The following is a 16,278-nucleotide window of genomic DNA, read 5'->3' as shown; positions in this document are numbered from 1 at the left end:
CCAAAAATTCTGAAAAACCTGAATTATGGGAGCTTAGAAGTGGATCTCTCCCCAGCTGAGCCTTCTGATAAGATTCCAGCCCTGCTGAACAATCAATAGCCGCCTCATAAGAGATCCTGAAACTCTTCCAAGTCATACCCCACAGAAAATGATTGAAGTCACCCACATGTGGCAGATGGTTATGAAATGAAGGATAACTAATATAATATTCTTTATCGTTACTGAAATACAGATACCTGGGGGGGGGAAATTCCATTTTTTAACAGGTTGGATAGAATGCCGTCATCAAATAAATGTTTAACTAAAATTGAAATACCCTCTAAAAACAAGCTTTAGCATTCTATAAGATGAAGCTAAAAGAATCCACACAAAACACTGTGTAAAATGAAGTGGGGGTGGGGAAGGAAACAATGCTAAAACTCGTAAAGGGGCTTTGGAGAAAACTGCAGGCTCCATTGGTTTATTTAACTTTTAAATCTTATTAAATTTGCTAGATGCATGTTAGCATTCATGGTTCATTTACTTTTATTCTGACTTCTATAAATAGGCACTCTATGAGCCCTGATAAATGACTTAAAATCTTGTTTGACTTCAATAAAGAAATTAGCATGTTAATCTTAAAAATTCTGCCCCTAGAAATGAATGAAAGCCTCCTTGTCCACTGTCCTCTGTTCCCTGAAAGTACTCCCCTCCCCCCAATTCCTGGGCCCCTTCCTGTCACCCTTGTTCTTTTCTTTGGCTCCACATCCATAAAATCTGGCATCCTCTCAAATCACTTATATCTGGCTCTCTTGCAAAAACAAACAGAAGCTACCTGGGGCCCCTGATTCCTGCTCATTTACATTCTTTCTGTGCCAAGGGTCAGAGGATGTCAGAGTTGGTGGCAGCCAGTCAAACCCAGCATGGGACAGCGCTTATCTACCAATGCAGTGTTTTTCTATCTCTCAACATGCCAGCATTTATTTCTCTAAAATTATAAATGGAAACGTATAACTGACACAAATCTGATACTAGTAAATCTAAAAGTTCAGCCCAGAGTTGTGACAATTAGACAGGATTCCATACAAAGCTCATTAAAAAAAAATTTTTTTAAATAAACAAACAAACAAAACAGTCAGTGGGTGGAAGGGAAAGACATAATCTATATGACCCATACAGTATAGGGAAAACAAAAATAAGATGGAAATTCCCAGTGGTTCAATCATGTGGAATGCATATTTAAATGATTAGCAATTCACATCAAAGCACTGATTCTTTGCAAGTAGCTATTGGTTTCTGGCTTTCTAAATAGCCTTCAGCTAAAGAGCAATGTCAGTTTCATATGTGTACCACTAGCTACACATATGTGCCAGCTCCACCTGTAAGTTCTACAACCCAACTCTCTGCACTGCCGGGGTAAGGTCACCTCAGCTGGTTTGCCCATTAACAGTATTTTTGAGGCCCAAGATGAAAATTGCTTGTTAGGACACACACAAAAATCTTATACATACCACTAATTTGTGACTCCCCAAAGCTCATCCTACTTGACAAGATCTTATTCCTCTGTATTTAATTTCTCTCATTAGGAAGAATTTAAATTAAATTATTTTTTTCCCTTGGGGAGGAAGAGATAATGAAAAAAGAAGTTCAGAAATGCTATTCTAGGTGGTTAGAATTCTAGATGAGCATAAAATGAACATAACATAGGCACAGTAAAACCAGCAGACACTAAATGAAATAGCCTTAATAACAATCTAAGAACCGGATGCACTTGTGTATTAGAACAGGAGCAGAACTAGAGAAATCCCAAAGGCAGGTTACAACACAGAATTAGAAACTTTGACCTTGAAATCAGAAGAGCTGATCTGAGTCAGCTCCTAATCCATGATTACTAGCTGTGCAGCCTTAGAGAAAAGTCATTTATTATTCTCTTTTTCCTTTTCTGTAAAAAGAATGAAAATGTCAGATTCTCAAGGTTATTGCAATAGTTAAATGAGATAATATTAGTTAAGAACTGCAAAAAAGAACACACTGTTCAGTTAAAAGGTGACAGCACAGGCAGAATTACTTGAACCTTGGAAAACACTGCATGGGCACAGGATTGCTTTAATAAGCCTACGGCTGATACTACTATGAATTGCTGCTTCAAGATGGCAATGGTAGACTCAGTATAAAGGGACTGCTCACTAAGAATGAGCATCCTATGTAAACAAAACAAAAAATACAGGAGTGACCTAATGTGACTATCTAGTCTAAGGGGATAATAAGAGATACTCAGACCACAGAAAAGTAGTATGAGAGAAAACCTTTTTTTCTTATCTTTCTCCCAACTAAACCAGTGATTCTCAGCCAGACACACTTTGAATCACCCAGCGTGCTTTTAGAAACTTCTGAAAAATATCTAAACCTGGAAGATTGGGAGAATTCCATAAATATTTATTGAATAAATGAGCACAGACAAGATTGCAGTGACGTAAGTAATCCCATAGAGGACTATGGGAGTGGAAGTTAGTACATCTTAGAGAAAGCAGTCTCTTATTATTATTACAGATATGTATCTCCACTTTTTGTTTGGTTTGGTTTTTAATTTTGTTTTTGTTTTGGGCACCTGGGTGGCTCGGTTGGTGAAGCATCTGCCTTCAGCTCAGGTCATGGTCCCAGGGTCCTAGGGTTGAGTTCCCCTTGCAGGGGGTGTCCCTGCTCAGCGGGGAGTCTGCTTCTCCCTTTGCCTCTGCACCTCCCCACTGCTTGTGTTCTTTCTCTTTCTCTCTCTCTCTCTCATGCACTCTCTCTCTCTCTCAAACGAATAAATAAAAAATAAAAAAAAAATACTGTTTTTAAGTTCATGCCTTTGGTCACCTAATTCTATGTCCAAGAACCCATCCCAAGGAAATAATCCAAAAGAGAAACAGAAACATTACCACAAGGATTCCTATCACAGTATCATTTTATGTTTGGATGTTATACAATTCCAGATAGCTCCACTTGCATTGAACAGGCTTAAAACACTTGTGTTCAGTAGACTGTATGTTATGGGTGGGGATATCTGACAAGTAAACAAAAGAAACAATAAATCAAAACAAGATACTACAAAAAAATCAGGTAGCATCTTAACCAGAGCCAGCTACCCTGCAGCTTATTAATATTTCAAAAAGTTGAGAACCTGCCAACCATTTCAGGTTCAGTCATGTCAGATCTTAGCCTCCCATCATCCTGGTGATCTCAACTAATCTCAAAATCAAAACGGCAGACAATTAGCAATTAAAGCATCTTAAAGGAAGAAGTAACGTTGCTGGCTAAGGCAGGGCAGGGAGAAAGAGAATACAACTCATCTTACTGGCTTTCTTTTCAAACTCCCTATCTTCCTGAGTCAGGACTTTCCAGATTTGTAACTCATCACCAGCCTAAGTCTCCACCACAAACAACAAGCATTCTCAAGGGACTAATTGTTCCCTTATCCCAAAAAATCCTACTGAAAAGGTGCTGAAATCACTACAAGTCCACTACAAGTCCTACCTTTTTGAGAGCTACAAGATACAAATATTCTCTCCAGAGGGCAATGAAAAAAGGATTCATTATAAAAGGTGAGAAAGTGAAGTTCTATGCAGAAGACCCAATTGTAGCTCCAATTTTTAGCATCAGTGATCCAAAATATAAGAATGAGAACCAAGACAGCCAAAGAACATCTTTATCAAATGCATTTATCAGGTATTATTAAGCACCTACTTACCAAATGAGTCAGACATCATAGCTTATCAGCCAAGTAGCCCTGATACAGAGAATCTTTTGGTGACAGGTGAGTGTATATACATGGGTAAGTAGCATGTTTGTCTCATCTGATACTTCCCAGAGCATGTGGTTTAGCATTTGATCCTTGCATTAACTCTGAGAAGTAAGCAGAAAAGCAAAGATTTGAAAAAGACGGGTGCAGCTCTAAGTGAGCTGACTTGAGCGCATTCACAGAGACAACTGACTGCTGAAGGCACCAATGCTCAGATCTAGCTCTTCCAATTTTCCTCACACTGGGGCTAGCACACACAGATGCTACATATGTGATTTCAGTACATGATCAGACAAGATAGAGGTCTTGTAACCAAGATCCAGGAGCCTAGCTGCTCACTTCAAGTCCCAGCGCCATCATCTGTAGCAGCAGGATTTGGGGCAGATTAATAAAAGCACCCCGTGTGTCAGTTTCCTTTCCTGCTAGGGAGGGATAGTCCCAGCACTCCGCCATTGGGTGACCACGAGGCTCTTGTATAAAGGGTTAGCACAGTGACCAGCACATAGCAAAAGGTTCAAGAACTGTTAGCCACCATGCTAATGAAGGGCACTGACTGAGATCTGGAGCAATTCTCTGCTTACTCAAGTTAAGATGCAGACATACTGACTCCTTCTTCATGTCAGGTGTGTGTTAGGTGCTGTATTAGATTCCCATTGCTATTGTAACAAATCACAAATTGAGTAGCGTCAAATGGCATAACTCTATTATTTCATAGTCCGGGAGGTCGGAAGTCTGAACTGCGCTAAAATCAAATGTTAGCAGAGCTGTGTGCCTTCTGGATGCTCTGAGGGAGGATCTTTCCCTTTTTTAGTGTCTTGTGGCCCCCTGCCAGGCCTTGGCTGATGACTTCTTCCTCCCCCTTCAAGCACATCATTCCAATCTCTTCATCTATGGATTATCTCCTCTTGTCCCCTGCTTCCCTCATCACATCACATTCTCTGCCCCTGACCCTTCTGCCTCCCTTTTAAAGGACCCTGGTGATTGCACTGGGCCCGCCAGGATAATCAGAATAATCTCCATCTGAGGATCCCTAACTTAATCATACCTACAAAATCCCTTTTGCCATCTAAGGTACTATTTGTAGGTTCCAGGGATTAGGACATGGACATCTTTGCTGGGGGCATAATTCAGTCTCCCACAGGTGCCAAGGATCCAAAAATGAATTTGATAAAACCACTGAGCTCAAGAAGTTCACAGACCAGTGAGTAAAATAGACTTTTTTTTTTTAAGAGAACTAATTGTAGTGCACATCAGACTACACCACTCAGGGCTGTTAGAGAAATATCACCAAAGTACTCTAGGGTAACAGAGGAAGGATCCATTTCTCTCAAGCAGAAAAGGAATAGAAGCCTCATGAAGAACAAGATAGGACGTGCAGAGAACCGGTCATTGGTGTGTGCTTAAACTGGCGGTGATGAAGGCTGGCCTGGGAAAGCACAAGGAGAGGTTGGGAGTACCCAATGGGTGGCTATGACTACAACCAGGGAGAGAAAGGGAGGAGCCAACGACAGAAGAGAATGTTGAAGAGGGACGTTAAGTTCATATCATGAAGAACCACAATAGGCGAGAGGGACTTGACAGACTGAAAAGCCACCAAAGGTTGTTGAACTGGTCATTCAGATTTATGCCTTACAAAGAAAACTCCAGAGGCAGTGAGGAAAATGAATGGCAGAAGGCAGAACCCAATTTAAGAGCTACTTCAATAGTGCAAGGAAAAAAAGAAGAAAGACTAAATTGAGAAAGAAATGCAGGAAATGAAAACAAAGATGGATTTGAGATACATTTCCAAAGTGGAATCAATGGGACCAAGTGATTGACTGAATACAAGAGGGAGACAAAAGTGATGCTGAGATGCCTACCTCAGGCAACTGGTGTTTGCTGATGCCACTAACTGATGCCCAGAACAGAGAAAGAGGGGGCGGGTTAGGGAGGGATGTGTTTGAATACGCTGATTAGAGAGAGCCCTTAAGGGTACTAACTCTGATTGTTTAGCAAATTGGAAAAGCATGCAAAAATGACATCTGTGTGTCTGCGAATCCAAATAGAACTAATATCTGAAGTCAGAAGACCCGGGCTCAGGTCCTTTTCTGACATTTATTAGCTTTGTGATTATCGGAGAAGTTGCTCAACCCCTTGGGGTCTTAGTTTCCCCATCTGTGAATCGAGAAGGAGGGGGTATCAAATAATCATGAGATTCTTCTCCCATTCTAACATCACATGGGTCTAATATCAGAGTCATTATTTCCTTCTCAGAAGTGTCAATCGCTTCGTCCAGCCACTAACAGAAAATCCGACAGGTCCTGATTTTCGAACAAAAGGGCAAGAGCTAGAAAAGGAAGGGCAAGTGCATATTAACAAGAACTGTATGCCTACTCTGCACCAGGAACCATGCCCGCCATACTCTCTCCCACTTGCTTCTCCCTCTTGGCCTGGACACCCCCACAGGGTCCTAGAAATGACAATTTTTGTTTCTTTTTTTTTTTTTTTTTTAAAGATTTTATTTATTATTTATTTGACAGAGAGAGAAATCACAAGTAGGCAGAGAGTCAGGCAGAGAGAGAGAGAGAAGCAGGCTCCCGCTGAGCAAAGAGCCCGATGCGGGGCTCGATCCCAGGACACCGAGATCATGACCTGAGCCGAAGGCAGCGGCTTAATCCACTGAGCCACCCAGGCGCCCCAATTTTTGTTTCTTTATTTTCAATAATTAAAGAACATAACAAAAGAATATCAGATTTAAGGGGCACCTGAGTGGCTCAGTGGGTTAAGAATATCAGATCTATTTTCGAAATATAATACATCAACCAAGGGGCCAGAGGATGAACCATGCACACAGTATGTTTAGCAAAAAACTGCTTGATTAATTTTGTTTAAATTCCATTTATTCTGCCATCATGTCAAAAAAAAAAAGAAAGAAAAAAAAACCACAACAGAAATTGAACTATCACCACCTTAAATTTCACGCTGCAGTGGGATTACCATTTGTAATGCTAAAGCAGTGGGACATTTATTTTTGTTCCATCTGTGCTGAAGCAGCTACAGTTTTCCCCTTCAGGGATATATTTATGGCCATATCTGTCAATAAGCCCAGAGAAAGAGCTCTTAGGGAATATAATCACCACTAACGGCAGAAATAAAATAAGCATGTTAACATGAGCCAGGTGAGATTCTTATAAATGTGCTCACCTATGCAGCCACCCAGAAGGACACTAAATTGAACCCTAAAAAAGAATGTCCAGTAACTCTGCCCAAATCCTCCCTCAATCCTAGGAGACAATGCCTTTTCCAGCAAAAAGTGCTTACTCATGTCAATTATAATGCAAACATCAGACTGTGATACAGGCACTTGAAGTTAAAGCTCATAAAGCCCTCTTTAGCAGAGAAAAATCTAACTCAATGGTCAAATGCCAATCAGAGTGGGATAACGAGGTAGCAGCTGAAAATACAAGATTTTAAAAATCAACCGCAACTCCTTTGGGAATGCATTACTACCGAATGGCTGTCAGAGCAGAACTAAGTGAGTTAGCACCATTAACTTGGGAAAAAAAGAATGACTCCTGTTTCAGTGAACACAGATAGAATCCCAGTACATTTTTATGTTTATTTTCCTGAACAATAATAAATATACAATATTATATTAGTTTCATGTGTACAACATAGTGACTTGCCACTTGTAGGTGCTGCAAACTGATTGCCACAATGTCTAATTGCCTACTGCAACCATACAAAGTTAATGCAATTTTACTGGACATGTTCCCCACACTGTCCTTTATGGTCCCATGATTTATTTCTTTTATAATTTTAAGTATGTAATTCTTTTTTTTAAAGATTTTATTTATTTGAGATTGAGCAAGAGCTAGAGAGAGCACAAGCAAGGGAGTGGCAGAGGAAGAGAGAGAAGCAAGCTCTCCACTAAGCAGGGAGCCCGATGCGGGGCTTGATCCCAGGACCCTGGGATTATGACCTGAGCCAAAGGCAAAAGCTTAACATTAACCAACTGAGCCACCCAGGCACCCCGAAAGTATGTATGTAACTCTTAATCCCCTTTACCCATTTTGCCTTCCAACTTCCACCCCATCTGGCAACCAATACTCTGTTCTCTGTATCTATGAGCCTGGGTTTTGTTTTCCTTTTTTGTTTTTGTTTTTTAGATTCCGTGTATATTTCATTTAGCATAATACCTTCAAGATGCATCCATGTTGTCAGAAATGGCAAGATTTCATTCTTTTTATGGTTAAGTAGTCTTGTGTGTGTGTGTGTGTGTGTGAGTGTACACACATTTATCCATTCAATGCACACTAAAGTTGTTTCCTTATCTTGGTTATTATAAATAATGCTATAGTGAATATAGGGGGTGCATGTATCTTTTCAAGTTAATATTTTCATTTTCTTCAGATTTAGAATTAGAATTGCTGCATGGTATATTCGTTCTATTTTTAATTTTTTTGAGGAACCTCCACACTGTTTTCCATAGCGATTGCGCCAATGCACATTCCCGCCTCGAGTGTGGGAGGGTTCCCTTTTCTCCACATCCTTGCCAACACTTGGTATTTTTTGTCTTTCTGATAATAGTTCATTCTGATGGGCGTAAGGTACTATCTCATTGTGGTTTTGATTTGCATTTCCCTGATGATGAGTGATGGCTGGTATCTTTTCATGTGCCTGTTGGTCATCTGTTTTCTTTGGAAAAATGTCTATTCAGATCTGCTCATATGTTAGGTTGTTGTTGAATTGCATGAATTCTGTATATATTTTGAATATTAAATCCTTATCAGATGTATGATCTGCAAAGCCTTCCCCACTCAGTAGGTTGCCATTTCATTTCATTGGTGTTTTCCTTCACTGTAAACAAGCTTTTCAGTTTAACATACCCATTTGTTTATTTCTGCTTTTGTTGCCCTTGCCTTTGGCGTCAGATCAGAAAAATAAAGAATCACTAAAACCAATGTCAAGGAGCTTACTACTTGTTTTCTTCTAGGAGTTTTATGATTTCAGGTCTTAAATTCAAGTTTTTAATCCTATTTGAGTTGATTTTTGTATATGGTACAAGACACTGGTCCAGTTTAATTCTTTTACATATAGCTGTCCAGTTTATCCAACATCATTTATTAAAGAGAATGTCCTTCCCCCATTGTGTATTTTTGTCTTCTTTGTAGTACATTAACTGACCATACATGTGTGGGTTTGTTACTGGGCTCTCTTCTGTTCCATTGATCTTTGTGTCTGTTTTATATTAAAACTATACTATTTTGAATATGATAGCTTTGCAATACAGCTTGAAATCAGGGAGCATGATGCCTCCAGCTTTGCTCTTTCTTAAGATTGCTTTTCTAGTCTGGATTTCTGTGGTTCCATATACATTTTAGGAGTGGTTGTTCTGGTTCTGTAAAAAGTGCCATTGGAACTTTGATAGGGATTGCACTGAATCTCTAGATAGCTTTGGGCAGTATGGATATTTTAACAATATTAATTCTTTCAGTGTAGGACTATGAAATATCTTTCCATTTATTGGTGTCTTCTTCAATCTCTTTCATTAATATCTTATGGTTTTCTATTTTTAAGTTTCACCTCCTTGGTTAAATTTATTCCTAGATTTTAATGCAAGTGTAAGTGGGATTGTTTTCTTAACTTCTCATTCTGGTAGTTCATTATCAGCATATAGAAACACAACAAATTTCTGTGAATTAATTTTTTATCCTGCAATTTTACTGTATTTTTTAATAGTTCTAACAGTTTTTTTTTTAATGGAGTCTTCTATATATAATATCATGTCATCTACACAGAGTGTCAGTTTTACTTCTTGCTGTGTGGAGAACAGCCATTCTTTCTGTCTCATCACTGTGTGTGTGTGTGTGTGTGTGTGTGTGTGTGTGTGGAGTGGGGTACCCCATCTCTTGTCATCCTTTGGAATTCTGATTCAGGAGAGCCAAGGGAAGTGAAGCCTGGGGTTGGGCAAAAGTCCCCCAAGAGCCCACCCAGCGTCCAGTTGAGAACCGCCATTCCAGAAAGGGTCTTTGAAGACGTTCCACAGCTTTCTATCCCTTTACTTTTCTTTTTTTCCCCCTAATTGCTGTGGCTAGGACTTCCAGTACTATGTTGACTAAAAGTCAGACAGTACACATCCTTGTCTTCTTCCTGATTTAAAGGACAAGTGTTTGGCTTTTCACCACTAAGTATGATGCCAGTTATAGGGTTGCCACTCATGGCTTTATTATGTCAAGGTACATTCCCTCACAACACACTTATCTGGGTTTTTATCATAAATGGACATTGAATTTTGATAAGAGCTTTTCCTATGTCTACTGGGATGATCATATGCTTTTTATTGTTTTGTGTAGTATATCACATTGTGGATTTAGAGCCATCCTTTCATATCTAGAACAAATCCCATTTGATTAAGGTGTGTGACCTTTTTAATGTATTGTTGAATTCAGTTTGCTAATATTTTGTTGAGGATTTTTCCATCTATATTCGTCATAGGAATTGTTCCATCATTTTCTTTTGTTGTGGTTTCCTTGTCTGGTTTTGGTTTCAGAGTTATGCTGGCTTCATAAAATGAATTTGAAAGCATTCCCTCACATTCTATTTTTTGGAAGAGTTTGAAAAGGATTGGTACCGATTCTTCTTTGAATGTTTGGTAGAATTCACCAGTGAAACAGTCTGGTCCTGAACTTTTTTTATTGGTAGGTTTTTGATTACTGATTCAATCTCCCTACCAGTGATGAATTTGTTCAGATTTTTTCTTTATTCATTATTTAGTCTTGGTAAGTTGTATGTTTCTAGTAAGTTATCCATTTCTTCTAGGTTGACAAATTTGTTGGCATGTAATCATTCCTAGTAGTCTCTCAAGAGCCTTTGTATTTCTGTGATATCACTTGTAATGTCTCCTCTTCATTTCTGATTTTATTTAGTTGAGTCTTCATTTTTTTCTTGGTGAGGTGAGTCTAGCTAAAGTTTTGTCAGTTTTGTTGATCTTTTCAAAAAACCAGCTCTTCAGCTGCATTGATCTTTTCTATTATCTTTTTAGTCTGTATTTCTTTCCATTCTGATCTCTGTTATTTTTTTCCTTCCTCGAACTGTTAGCTTTTTTGTTCTTTTTCCTATTCCTTAAGATGTAGATTTATGTTGTTTGAGTTTTTCTTCTTTCTTTTTTTTTTAAGGTTTTTATTTATTTATTTGATGGAGATCATAAGTAGGCAGAGAGATAGGCAGAGAGAGAGGAGGAAACCAGCTCCCTGCTGAGCAGAGAGCCCAATGCGAGGCTCGAACCCAGGACCCTGAGACCATGACCTGAGCCAAAGGCAGAGGCTTAACCCACTGAGCCACCAAGGTACCCTGAGTTTTTCTTGATGCAGGCTTTTATTTCTATGAACTTCCTTCTTAGAATTGTCTTTGCTGCATCCCATAAATTTTGGTATCGTATATTTCCATTTTTATTTGTCTCAATTTTTTAAATTTCTTCTTTGATTATCTACATTAACTCACTGGTTGTTCAGGAGCAAGAGCATGCTGTTTAATTTCCACATTTTTGTGGTTTTCCCAGGTTTTTTCCTTGTAATTGAGTTCTAGTGTCATAACATTGTGGTTAGAAAACATGCTTGATATGGTTTCAATCTTCTTGAACATAGTAAAACTCATTTTGTGGCTCAACATGGGATCTATCATGGAGAATGTTCCATGTGCACTTGAGAAGAACATGTATTTTGATGCCTTTGGATGGAATGTTTTGTAAATATCAAGTCCATCTGGTCTAATGTGTCATTTAGGCTGCTGTTTCCTTATCAATTTTCTGTCTGCATGATCTACCCATTAATATAAGCAGGGTGTTAAAGTCTCATACTATTTTTGCATTGTTGTCAATTTCTCCCTTGCTACCTGTTAATAGCGGCTTGATATATTTTGGTGCTTATATGTTCAGTGCATAGATATTTATAAATATCATATATTGCTGGATAAGCCCTTTATCATTAGGTACAGCCCTTCTTTGTCTTTTGTTACAGTCTTTGTTTTAAAGTCTATTTTGCCTGACATGAGTACAGTTAAACAAGCTTTCTGTTTCCATTTGCATGCAATATCTTTCTCTATCCCTTCATTCTCAGTCTGTATGAGTCCTTCTGAAATGAGTTTCTTTTAGGTAACATATATATGACTCTTGTTTTTTTAATCCAAAGACAGCTACTGTCTTCTGACTGGAGAATTTAATAAATTTGCATTTAAAGTAATATTGATAGGTATGTACATTTGCCATTTTATTGTTTTCTGGTTGTTTTTATAGTTTCTATTACTTTCTCTTCTTTCTCTCTTCCCTTATGGTTTGATAATTTTCTTTAGTTTTTTTTTTATATTTCTTTATCATTTTGTTTTGTGTATTTATTATAATTTTTTGCTTTGGGGTTACCATGAGGATCACATATAACAACTTTTGTATATAATAGTCTAGTTTAAGTTGATAGCAACTTAAATTTAAATACATTATAAAACTCTGCATTTTTAATCACCCACCCCATTTTTTAAAAGATTTTTGTTTTTTATTTATTCAACACAGAGAGAGAGATCACGAGTAGGCAGAGCAGCAGGCTGGGGGCGGAGAGAGCAGGCTCCCTGCTGAGCAGAGAGCTCGATGCAGGGCTTGATCCCAGGACCCTGAGACCGTGACCTGAGCTGAAGGCAGAGGCTTAACCCACTGAGCCACCCAGGCGCCCCCCCCTATGTTTTGTTTTTGATGTCACATCTTATATCTTTTTTTTTATGGATCCCTTAAGTAATTGTTGCAGTTTTAGTTTATTTTGTAATTAAATATTATTTTTACCTTCATACTAGGTTTATAAGTGATTAATCCACTACCATCACTAAATATTTACCTTTTCTAATGAGATTCTTATTTTCATATGTTTTCTTATCTTTAATTAGTGCTACTTATTTTCAGCTTAAAGATGTTCCTTTAACATTTCTTGGGAGGCTGGTTTAGTGGTGATTAACTCCATTAGCTTTTTCTTATCTGAAAAACTCTTTACCACTCTTACTCTGAATGATAATCATGCTGGGTAGAATAGTCTTGGTTGAAAGTTTTTTCCTTTCAGCACTTTAAATATGTCATAACAGTCCCCTCAGACCTTTAAGGTTTCTGCTGGAAAATCTACTGATAGCCTTATGGGAGTTTTTCCCTTGTAGGTAACTTTGGTTTCCTCTTGCTGCTTTTAAGATGCTCTCTTTAAAAAAAAAAAAAAAAAAAAAAAAAAAAAAAATTTTTTTTTTTGTTTAGTGCAGGGGTGAGGGAAGGGATGAGGGAACCCTAATGGTTTTATGTTTTGGGGGCTGGTCTGTCCAGTGAAGAACCAAGAGTTAGAGTTCCTGATATGAGCACAAATCACTCACTGCTCAGGAAAAAATTCATATTGTGGAGATCCCTCCTGGTTGTGTTCTGCTGTTCCTGGGAAGGGGTTCTTGGCAAGAGCACATTTCTGCCTCTTCTAACCATCTTGATATGGCTCTTTTATCCCTTGTTGTGGGGACACAATTCATTTAGTTTTTAGTACCTTTTCCAGGGAAAGTATTCCCACATGTAGCTGTAGATTTGTTGTGCCCTTTGGAGGAGGGGAATTCATAATCTTCCTACACTGCCTTGAACCACCTATAGAATCCCAGTAAAGCTTTGAAGAGTTACATGTTAAATGAGTTTGGAAATTTTTCTTCACCTAAAAAGTATGTGCAAATGAGTCTGGATAGTGAAAACAAATTAGAAAATAAGAAAAATCAAAAGTGCATTTCTTCCAGCTATTATACATGTTATACATACATAAAGGATCAAATATCTCCTAAGGCAGTCATGAAATTTTGGACTCATGACTAATCCATTCATCCCAAGAAAATATTTAGCCTTTAGAAAAGGGCATTATCTCCCAGACCTAAAGCAGATTGTGAGCTTCATCATTTGACCTTTTCATTTGCCTTCTCTTGAGCTGCCACTGCTCCCTAAATTATAAAAAGGAAAATGAGCATCCCTGGGGTTCAAGGGAAAAGACCAGAAGTGACCTGCTCTATATTGCTGACCTAGCAACTTGGGGCAAGACATTTATTTACCAAACCATCAAAAGCAATAGCAAGCAAAGTAGAAAGGAGGGGCAGAAAGAAGGTATCTGGCAGAGGCCAGGTAATCACGGTTGGGAAGAGAAACATGATGTGTTCATGTATGAGAAATAAAAACATTTCACCAGTATCAACCTTCTCTAACCCACACTAGTTCTCCTTTTGTTGATATCCAGAAAAAGGACCACCAAAGACAAGTACATGTTGTTCTACCCTCACAACTGACTGGTCCAAGCTGATATCTGTCCTGGGCTGAGTCAATCAGCTCTCTTTCCCAGGACTGTTGGTCTGGGACCAAAGAGCCTGAGTCAGTCCTGTGCAGTGGCATAAACTGTAAGATGTATAAATCTCAGGAGGATTGGAAGTCATCTTTCTCAGTTTATCTGTACCTGGTCTGCAATAAGCAAAAATTAAACTGACAAGCTGAGAGAAATCAAGAGATAGGGAGACACTATCAGATGCATTCAAGTCCTTCATAGTGAGGCCCAGCTATGACCCTGGTCTTCTAGCAGTTTACTGTCTAACTCTTCCTTCAATTATTCTACATGTAATCATGTAAGAGAAGGGTGGTGCAGTCCAGCACTATAAGAATTTACTCTTGGGGCGCCTGGGTGGCTCAGTGGGTTAAAGCCTCTACCTCTAGCTCAGGCCATGATCCCAGGGTCCTGGGATCGAGCCCTGCATCGGGCTCTCTGCTCAGCAGGGAGCCTGCTTCCCCCTCTCTATCTGCCTGTCTCTCTACCTACTTGTGATCTCTGTCTGTCAAATAAATAAGTAAAATCTTTAAAAGATAATAAAAAATAAATAAATTAAAAATTTAAAAAGGAATTTACTCTTAGTTAAGTACACAGACCCAGCGTGCAAAGGCCAATCTTTATAGAATAAAGAAATTAGGGTCAAGAAAAAGATAAATTCTGTGCCACACATGAGATAATCCTTTAAAAATAAATTTTCCTAAGTTAATTTGAGTTGGGTTTTGGCTGTTTATAGACAAGAAAAATCTAAATACTTGATTTTTTAAAAAGATGCTATACCTAAGTCCCTGCCAATATAATAGGGGACTTAGCGGATGATTTGTTTGAGAAGCAAAGACCTCCATGACATTTGCCATCTGAGTGTGCACCAGTCCTTCACCTTGTTGGTCCTGGAGTTCTTTGGAAACTGATTCCTCATATACATTGATATATGTACATACATGTATACATAAGTTTATGGCTATTGGGCCTTTGCTTAGCACCAGAGGTTAAGATCAATATGTCCTCTCCCTGATTCAGTGCATCTCAAAATAATGTAAGATTATTGTGGGGGAGTGATAAAGACAATTTTGCAGTCCTCAGAGAAGTTTTGACAGTTTCCAATCTTCTAAAACTATATGAAAGACTTTGAGAAAGCATATAAAATGTCAATGTGATAAGCATTATATGTGAAAGCATATATAAAGTTTATATTATAAGATTGATTAGAAGACCAGGTCTCATGCAAGCATTTATAATTGACACCTGAAGGTAGAAATTTCTATCATATCAATGTAAAGAAAGCACCTGAGCAAAAGGTGATGGTCCCAAGAATTGTATGATAGTATTAACAGGTTTTGATATTTGGTTACCAAACATCGAGATTCATGCTAGTTTTTTTGGCCTTATCCAAGTAGACAGTTCTACCAGCCTGAAATATTAAAAACATCTGAATTAACATTCAATATAACTTTGTAAAGATTAAGCCATTTACCAGGAACAAGTTTGTCCCACAGGGAAAAATATATTATTAAATTTATGTATAAGATTTTCATATAAGTTTTAAGATAAATTATATAACTTCATGTAATATTTTAGAATAAAATATTAACTAATTTAGGTATCTTTTATTTAAATAAATTCTTATTCTCTTCATATCCGTGTCTTAAAGACCACTTAGTAAGCACCACAAGTAGATGCTGACAAGTCCATGTTTCCTCCCAAATGCCCAATTCTTAGGGCCCAAGAGCTTCCAAGGCACATAGATCTGTACTTTGGGAGTTAGCAGGTGTAACAGGCACAGTTTTCAGCCCGCCCTGCCAACACCGTCAAGGTTAGCTTCTTCCCCAGATTTTGCAGATCATTGATATTCGAGCTTCTATTCAAACTTGAAACAGACTGGCTTCCTCATGAGGAAAAAGTCCATTTCTCTCCCAGCCTCCTTATACGCCACAAAACGGAAAGCAAAGGTGAGCGCAAGCAGTTGACAGTGTCCCTTCATGGTTTCCCAGCAACATAGATGCATTTCTTAATTACAAGTTGGACAAGGGCCAGAGAGAGCCCGCTGTGGCCGCATCTAGTCTCTTGCTCCTCCAGGTGCCCCATGTTCTGTGCCTCTACTTTGAATGGCCTTGCCTTTCTCTCTTGAGATGCTCTAGGGAAGAAGTCAGATAAGTCACGGAGCTACCAGGAGCAGCCTCC

At 38.5% G+C, this 16,278-nt stretch overlaps 1 protein-coding gene across 3 annotated transcripts in view; it reads right to left on the bottom strand.

Annotated features, from left to right (window-relative positions):
• LYPD6 (LY6/PLAUR domain containing 6) overlaps positions 1–16,278 on the bottom strand; it is a 123,466-nt gene that overhangs the window by 88,089 nt on the left and 19,099 nt on the right. The gene's annotated exons all lie outside the window — the stretch shown is intronic.

Source organism: Mustela putorius, unplaced genomic scaffold (genome assembly GCF_011764305.1).
Source record: "Mustela putorius furo isolate JIRA1106 unplaced genomic scaffold, ASM1176430v1.1 tig00003867_pilon_pilon_pilon, whole genome shotgun sequence".
NCBI classification, from domain to species: domain Eukaryota; kingdom Metazoa; phylum Chordata; class Mammalia; order Carnivora; family Mustelidae; genus Mustela; species Mustela putorius.
Note: the sequence above shows the minus strand (reverse complement) of the source record. Positions and strands in the feature narration are given on the sequence as shown.